General features: G+C 27.7%; 1 protein-coding gene across 2 annotated transcripts in view; it reads right to left on the bottom strand.

Annotated features, from left to right (window-relative positions):
* The window catches only part of LOC117175427 (putative ankyrin repeat protein RF_0381), a 12,563-nt gene extending 11,682 nt beyond the window's left edge, over positions 1-881 (bottom strand). For both annotated transcript variants that reach the window (XM_033365137.1, XM_033365144.1), the window contains exon 1: positions 727-881. The gene's annotated coding sequence lies outside the window, so the exon portion shown is untranslated. The remainder of the gene's footprint in view (positions 1-726) is intronic.
* Between the last annotated feature and the right edge of the window lie 8,364 nt (positions 882-9,245).

The raw sequence follows: 9,245 nt of genomic DNA, 5'->3' as shown, positions 1-9,245 counted from the left end.
GTGTTTTTAATTAACATTTCGATTTTTCAGAAGAACTTTTGTGATTTAAAAAATACTATATACATTTTCAACCAAAATATCTTATCCAGAAATATATTTTGTCTTAATTATTATTTTAAATTTAAACAGTAATGTTTAAATACTTCAAACATTAAAAAAGTTGTTTCTTTGGTATAAATATTTGATTATTTCAATTTAAAAAAAAATTGTCAAAGAAAAATGCTTCCAGCACTTGTTTATCTTGAAATGTCTTTCTATAATACTTTTTTTTTTATGAAAAATATGATTTTACGAGAACATTTTTTTATAATTAAAAAAAGACTGTACCGAAAACCTGGATCAAGCTTCAGATCTGAAAAAAATTCAGCGATACATACATGTCAAACTTTTCTAACCTCAAAAAAATTTTCTACTGCTTTACCGTCATATTTTACGAAGAATGAGAAAACAAGAATTCGACTTCGTAGTACGATGAGGGCAGCACCTCGCTAGGGCAGAAAATGTGATGTCCTATATATATATAATTCCCCACTCCGACGCCCCGTACCGCATCTACGTTTATAATATCTTTGCTATAGATGAAATTTCGAGATTTTACAGAAAGTTACGCGGATTTTTGAGTATTTTGAGGAACATTAATCTCTTTTTACGACAAGAATTTATTTAATTTTATAGAAAATTCCACAAAGCATCCAGGATTCTTACACATTTTCATTGCAAACTTACCCAAATTATCGAGACTTGCTGAAATACCAGTTAGATTCACTCATATTTTTCACCTCCAAATTGAGATTACTTAAAAACTGTGTTATATCCTCTCCTTTTTGTAAAGCAATATCTTGCTACATGCTTTTAAAGGAAATGTAACGTAACTGTTCTGACATGTAACTGTCTAGCGCTTTGACGCGCGTCACAACTATTCTGCACAGGCGCCGAAAGATACTGGCAATACGCGGGAAAATTTGAATCTTATTACATTTTTCTTCTGTTATTTCAGCAGAAACAATATAATTCTCAAGGGGTGATCCATAAATTACGTAATACATACGTAATATACATAAATTTGTAACCATATAGTTGAGTTTTTAACTCAAAAATATATATTTTGAACTAAAAATGGGAGAATTAAGTTTTCAGTTAGAGCAATTCACTTTAAAATTTAATAGAATTGCTTAAAGAAATAATTGAACTTTCAACTAAAGTGGGATGAACCTTAACAAAAATTATTCTCAACAAAAAGTATAATAAATGATATTTCCACCAAAAAAAAAAACGCATTTCTAACCAATTAATTGAATCTTCATCCAAAACAGGCTAACTTTCGAATGACAAAAAGGAATTTTTAAAGAAATTGTAAAATTGTTAACTAAAGAAATCAATTTTTAACCCAGAAGTTGAATTTCTTACCAAAAGAGACCATTTTCCATCAGAATACATGAACTTCTAGCTAAAAATCTTAGTTTTTAACAAAATATTCAGATTTTAAGTCAAATGAAAATAATAGTCAACCACAAGTTAAATAAAGTTTCAGCCAAATAATTCAATTTTTAAAGAAAAAGAGGAATTTTTAACCAAAAAGATTAAATTTCTATCAGAAAAGAGAAATTCTTGAAAACAAATTGAGCGGTTAAATTGTCAGTTAAAAGAAAAATAATTTTTAACTTAAAAAATTAATTTTTAGCTAGAAAGATAAATTTCCAATCAAGGAGATTTATTTTTAACAAATTATATGAATTTTCAAATAAATGTTTAAAATTTTCAAGGAATTTGCAGAATACTCCAATTTTCCACGAAAGAATGAATTTTTAATTAATAGGATGACTTATTCACCAAAAAGATTAATATTCTACCACAATATACGAAGTGTCAACAATACAACAAAATTAATATTTTTATTAATTTTAATAAATTTAAAAAATTAATTTTCAACCAAATAAACTAAATTTTCGACTTAATAGGTGATTTTTCCAAGCATTAGATTTAATTTCTATAAAAAATGATACATTTTCGACAAAAAATTGGTGAGTTCAAAAATTTTCAGTAAAAAAATATAGTATTTAACTAAAGCTATAAGTTTTCAATGAGAAAGTTGTAATTTTGAATCAGATAAAATAAATTTTCAGCAAAATAGTTCAATTTTTAATTAATAAGATAAAATTTCTATAAGAAAAGATCAATTCTTCAAACAAAAATGGAATAATTAAATTTTAATTTAGGAAATAAATGTTTAATTAATGTAATAAATCATAAAACAAAAAATAAATTTTTAACCAAATATTTGAATTTTCGAAAACAAAAGATTAATTTACAAAAGCAACTTGATCAAAATGCATGAATTTTCAACTGAAGATCTAATTTTTAAACCAAAGATGTAATAGTTAAATTTTCAGTTGAAAAATTTAATTTTTAACGAAAAGAAATATCAAAATAAAAAATACAGAGTTAGCATCTGGACAAAGAAAAGGGTTCTTCAACTAAAATAATAAATCATCAATAAAAAAATAAATTTTCAACAAAACATTCTTAGTTTCAACTAAGTAGTTCAATTCTGAACTAAAAAAGATGAATCCTCCACGAAAAATGTTAAAGATGATTAATTAATTTTCATTAATTAATTAATTAATTAATTTTCAAGAAAATAGTTGAATTTTTGACCTAAACCGATAAATTTTCGACCAAAAATTGAATGTTTAAATTTTCAGTTAAAACCACATTTTTAACTAAAAGAAATGAGTTTTCAACGAAAAGATCAATTTTCAAGTAAGAAGATATATTTTCAACAAATTACATAAATTTGTAATACATTATTTGAATTTTTAAAGAAATTTACAATTCAATAGTAAAACAAAAAACAAAAAAATACGAATTTTCATTAAAATATTTAAGTTTGGAAAAAGTGGCTTGCAACTAAATTATAATGTACCATCAGCAACAACAAAATTTGATTAAAAAAGTCATTCCACTTATTTCAACTAAGTATAGTAGAATTTTCAAACAGAAAATACAATTTTTTAACGAAAACTGTAATAGTAGATACTTCAACCAAAAACTATTTTAATTTTAAACCAAGTTGAATTTAACCACAAGGGATGAATTTTCCACCAAACAGTTATGATTTTTTAAAAAAAAGATGCAATTTAGATGACAATAGATGAATTTTCAACAAGAAAAAAGATTTTTTCAACATAATAGTTGAATCACCAACCAAAACAGATTAATTTTTTATCAAACAGATATTATTTTTAAACGGAATAAAATGCAATTCCTCCTAAAATAAAGAATTGTGAACCTAGATGAAAGATTTTTTTCAACAAAATGGTTAAATACTCAACCGAAACAGATTAATCTCCTATCAGTTATAATTTTCAACCAAATAAAGTGCAATTTCTACTAAAATAGATGAATATCCAACAAAACAACTGAATTTTCAACCAAAAAGAATGACTTTTTAACAAAGTTGTTAAATTCTCTGCAAAATAAAAAAAAAAGACCTTCAGTTAATCCAAAATTTTCCTACTATGTTAGATTTTCCCTGATATTCCATGACTTTAAAGAATTCCATGATCTGTAGCAGTCATCTCCATTCTGAATTAATAAAATTTATAAATTCGTAATAAAGGGTTATCAACAAAAAAAATTGTTTGCTTATAGTTAAGTTTTTTATAAACTTTGACTGCCAAAGAATTTAAATGTGAATTAGAAACTTAAATTTTTTCAAAGAGATTACATGTACCAGTTTAATAAAAACAATAAAAATAATCATATTTAACAATGTTTTTTGGCCAGAAGGATTTTTTATAGTGTATCAGTATGCCTGAATACAATATAGTATATTGTGCTACAAGTGCGGAAAGTAGGCAGTTCCACACGAGTGTGGTTGTACGAGCCAGAGACGAGTCGAAGACGAGCAGGAAACGACCCGAAGATGAGCCGATTGCAAGTACTGTAAACTTCACAAGAGTTTCAACTGCATACTTTTAGCTCATGTAGCAGACGATATTTTTTTTAACAAATACAGAAAATTTTCGATTTGAGATACAATAAAAACCAATTTTTTGAAAATGTATGGTAATTTTTGGAAATTTATGGTAAAATTACAAACATTACCAAAAAATTCCGGAAATTTTTTGTAAATTTGTAAATTACCGAAAATTTATAGAAATTTAGTAAATCCGAAGCTTTTTGGAAGAAATTCAAAAATATCCAAAATTTCTGAAAATTTGATAAACTTCAAAAATTTATGAAAAATTGGTTAAATTTCCGAAATATCCAGAAATTTATGAAAAATGATTAAATTACCAATAATTTCAGATTTCTAAAAGTTTCAAAAATTTTCGGTAATTTATCGGCAATTTATGATAATTTATCAGTCATTTATGGTAACTTATCACTCAACTTGTCAAGCGTCAAATCATAGGGAAGTGAGGTTAATGCGTAAATGCGTAAGTGCAACATCAAAAAAAGTAATCTTACTCAAAGAGCGCAAGCGCAGCAGCTACAAACAGTATTTTTCTAACTGCTTTTTACCACGGTTTAGGAATTGGTCACTTCCTGCACGCAATACATGCGTCGAAAATCGAACATTTCGTGCGTGCATTAGAAAAAAGTCATTTTGAATAATTTACCGAAATTCAAAACAACAATAAGTTATTTTTCACGGAGTGCTCCAGTAGTTTCCCCATTTTGGTTTGATTTTTTCATACAAACTGTAAAATAAATATTTAAGTGCAAATTGTATATTATAATTGCAAATGAAGAAACTTGTTTCTGTATATTTTCTTAATATAGGTGACCAAAGATTGAAACAATGTTTAGATTTAATACTTTTTACGTAAAATTGCCAGTTGGCATTTTAACCTCAAACATATAAACTTAATGCCTTGTGGGCCTTGGGACATACAATGATGCATTTCCCGTTTTTCAGTGGTTCGAAATTTATCGTATTTGGTTAAAATTTGTATTATTTAGCCGAAAATGTAACTAATTAGTAGAAGAAAAAATATTTTACTAAACAGATTTTTCGTTCAAAAATTCAATTACTTGGTTGAAATTTGAATTTGTTAACAATGCTATTTCGGCTGAACCCTGGCGGACCGAAGGAACCGAAAGAAGCCTCTACAAAGTCCCATTAAAGACCCCACTGACTCCCCCTTCGGTTCCTTCTTAAATAACTAAAAAAAAAACAGCAAGATCAACCTTTAAATTGTTGAAATTCAGATTCTACGTTAACCTTTGCATTAGAAACTCACGGAGTAATCACAATACTTTTCCTTGCAATGTTAAAAACATTAAAAAATAAAATACCTGTCATTACATGGGCCGAAAGCGGCTTCAAGTGCATCTTCTTTTAGTAGCGCAGTTGATAATCGTTAGGTCGGTAACTTTAAAAATTTTGTCTGGATGCTAGCGCCACGCAGTGGAAGCCTCGGATAACAACGCTGCGATGCAAGTGAGAGAATTTTATTTTTAAACTTCGCGCGCAAATACTACTTAAGCTATTATGGATGCGCTTGAAATCACCTTCAGCAGAAGTTAATGACATTTTCTTCAATTTTTAACGCTACAAAAAAAAAGTATTGCGATTGCTCCTTGAGTTTCTAATAGAAATTTTAACGTTGAATCCGAATTTCAACCATTTAAAAGTTGGACTTGCAGTTTCTTTGAGTTTTTTAAAGAAGTAACCGAAGGGGGGCTCAGTAGGCTCTTTGAGGGCACTTTGTAGAGGCTCCTTTCGGTTCCTTCGGTCCGCCAGGGAAGAAATGAATTTATTTGCTTGAAAATTGCAATATTCCATTATTAGAAAATCAATCTTAGGAATTTTCTTTAAAAATTCCATTTTTTGTTGAAAATTCGTATTTTTCATAGAAATTTAAGCTTTATGATTAAAATTTCATCCTTTTTAGTTAAAAAGTACAATTTTTTGGTTGTAAAATAACCTTTTTTGGTCAAGAATTCAACTAGCTTTATGAAAATTTTGTATCTTTTAGTTGAAAAATAAACTACTTGTAAAAAGGGATTATCTTTTTGGTTATCAACTGATCATTTTAGTTAAAAATTTATATTTTCAGATCAGAAATTTAACAGGTTTATAGGAAAGTCGTATTTTTAGCTTGGAAATTCAAAATTTTGGTAAAACATTAAATCATTCAGTTGAAAATAATATTTTTGAATTCATATTTTTGATTAAAAAATTAAAGTTAGAGTAAAAGGAGCTGCGCGAAGTGAGCGGCAGTCGCTCAGACGTGAACAAACAAAAGCGTTTTCTACGAAACGGCCCTATAACTGAGTAATTCCCCACCAAGGTCAGCCCCAAAATCGGCCCAGTCTCAGAGTTTCACTGTATTTCGTTAGAAATTAAAATATTTTTATGTTAATGTAACTATTGGTTAGAAAATTAACTTTTTTGTTGAAAAATAATATTTTTAGGCTAAAAACTGATTTTTTGAAGATATTTAATCATTTTGGCTTGAACATTCAACATTTTTGTAGAAAAATAAACTATTTATTGGAAAACTGACTTTGAGCTAAAAAATCACATATTTGGTTGGAAATTGAACCATATTTGGTTTAGAATTAAACTATTTTCATGAAAATATAACTATTTATTAGCAAATTTACTTTTTTGCTGCAAAATAATATTTTCAGGTAAAAATTAGAATTTTGTGTAGGTATTTCATCGTTTTGACTTTTAAAAAAATTGTGTAGTAAATTAAATTTTTTAGTTAAAAATTTATGTATTTTGATGAGGATTGTTTTTTACATTCTCATCATTTATGATTGAGAAAGTATTAGAATTGTCCGAAATTTGACACCAGAGTTTTTCAACGGATTTTGACGTTTCGAGACCCCCTGAATCCGAAAATCAAGTTTTTACAATGTCATCTGTTTGTCTGTCCGTCCGTAAACACGATAACTCTCGACATTTTTGATATAAATTTAAAAAGTGAGTGCATTTTGAAAATTCTCAAGACCGTCTCCATTTTTTGAAAAATTTTTTTAACTTTACCTCTTTGATTGAGAATTAAACCTTTTTTGTTGTAAAATCTTTACACTGAGAAAAGTGTTTGTTTGAATCAAACAAATTATTTCTTTTATATGGGGTCAAACAAATGTATGTTTGATTCAAATAAACGTTTTGGTTTGTTTAAATAAATATCTTCTTTAAAATAAGTAAAGTTTATGTTTACATTGAATATATGTTTTTATAATTAATTAAAGATTTTGTTTAAGGGACGTAAATCTTTTTTTTACACTTAACCTCAAAATTGAGTATTCTTAATAAAAATAATGTATGATCTCGATAATATGTTTATTGTTAATCATAAATATCATTGTATATGTAAAAGCAGAAACACTTATTCAACCCGAATGCTTAATTCTGCTTAATTTTTAACTCTGTGCTTCTCATTTCTGTATTGAAAAATCATAAATTAGAATAATTAACCAGAGTTAGACATTTGAATTTAATGTATATATAAGTGTTTCTGCTTTTAAGTACACAGTGATAATTATAATATAAAAGAACATGATTGATTTCATAAATCATCATTGTAAAGAAAGGAGGTTAGTATTGAAAAAGACTTAATCACATCCGAAATCTTCAATTATATCCACGGTAAAAACCCTAAACTTCAAATAGTTCCTAAACTAGAGATATTGCGTTCATTTTGAAATTTATATATATTTTCATAGCAAATCTTAACCTTTAGAATAATATAACACTGAAAAAATACAAATGCCATCAAATAAATCACATGATCAATTAATTTAGTTTCTAGGTTAGTCCCTTAGGAAGCGCCGGCAGCGCTTTAGCATGCCTAGCGGCACTTTGTAGTGATGCTTTGTTCTGTATTTTATGTTCGAATCAAATAAATATTTTTATGAATTCGAATAAACAGATTTTAAACAAATGCATTGTTTAAGAAAATTGAATTTTTTATTTGAATCAAACAAATTGTACTAAACAAATTATTTGTTTCAATCAATATTGTTACGTCGTAACCTTGAATTAATTCTTAAATTAATTTTGTACACCGCTTAAAACTGATCTTTGTCATCGCACGTATTAGCAATTTAGAATCTTCAGGCCTTAGCCTGCAACCTTAAATTCTCCCCAAAGCAGTTCCTAGATTGTATTTACAGAGGTTTAAAATAGTTAAAATGCAGCTGTTATAACTATCTCAAGTTGTCTATATTTATGATTCTGAAATTCTCTACCTTTGTTCGCCGCACGTTCTAGCACTTTAGGGACTAAGTTGTGAAAACTCTAATTTGAACGGATACTGTACATCTTTCGTCCAGATTGCATTTACCACTTAAGCAGCTTAGATTCATAGCTCAACTCAAATTGCTGACCCTACCATAAAAACGTTTACAATTGTACATAAACTCAGTCTGAAGATGATTTGACTTTCTCAAAATATGCTACGTCACGATTAGGGTGTGTCCACGCTCCTCAGCCAATAAGCAATAAGCATCCTTTCATCCCTTCTTCAATTTTGTATCTCGACAACTCTCAGCTTACTCTATCGGTACTGTTCCAGACACTTACAAATTTCACTCCGCGGAGAAACATAGTTATCGCTCTTACTCTTGATCTGTCTACAAGAGTAAGACCCGTACCCGTCTTTATTAGAAATAAACTTACAATTAATTTTTAGTAAAGTGTGGTGTGTCAATTTATTCACAATACTCTTCTGTAAAAAAAATATACTATAAAAATACTTCTTCTCTAAAAATTTATTTGATTCCATTATATGAATTCAAATAAAATTTGTTGTTTGATTCAAACAAACAATTTTCTGAGTGTAGGAGTGGACAACTTAAATATTTGATAGAAAACTTTTTGGTTTAAAATTTCGTTGAAAATTCGTCCTTTTTCGCTTGAAAGGTCAACTATTTGGTTTTTCATCAAATTGTTTGGTTAAAAATTACTTTTCTTTACGAAAATTCGTAATTTCATATTAAAAAAAAAAAGTGGATGACACTTCAGTTTTTCCTGAAAGGAGAAGTAGAACAAATCCCAAGGTTGAGAAAAAAGCATTTTTTCCTTTATTATAAGTTTCCTCATCGAGGATAAATTAGTACTGATTATGTATACTGAATAGATATTAGAAACTGAACTACAATTAATAACATAAACTTGCTTAATAAGACAATTGGAACCCATTAAAATAATTATTATCCTTTAGCATTTTGGAAACAGATACGTATTACGCAAATTTTACAGGGTTGGGGGGGGGGGG

The sequence above is a fragment of the Belonocnema kinseyi genome, chromosome 1 (assembly GCF_010883055.1).
Source record: "Belonocnema kinseyi isolate 2016_QV_RU_SX_M_011 chromosome 1, B_treatae_v1, whole genome shotgun sequence".
NCBI lineage: Eukaryota > Metazoa > Arthropoda > Insecta > Hymenoptera > Cynipidae > Belonocnema > Belonocnema kinseyi.
This window is presented reverse-complemented; position numbering and strand designations above follow the sequence as displayed.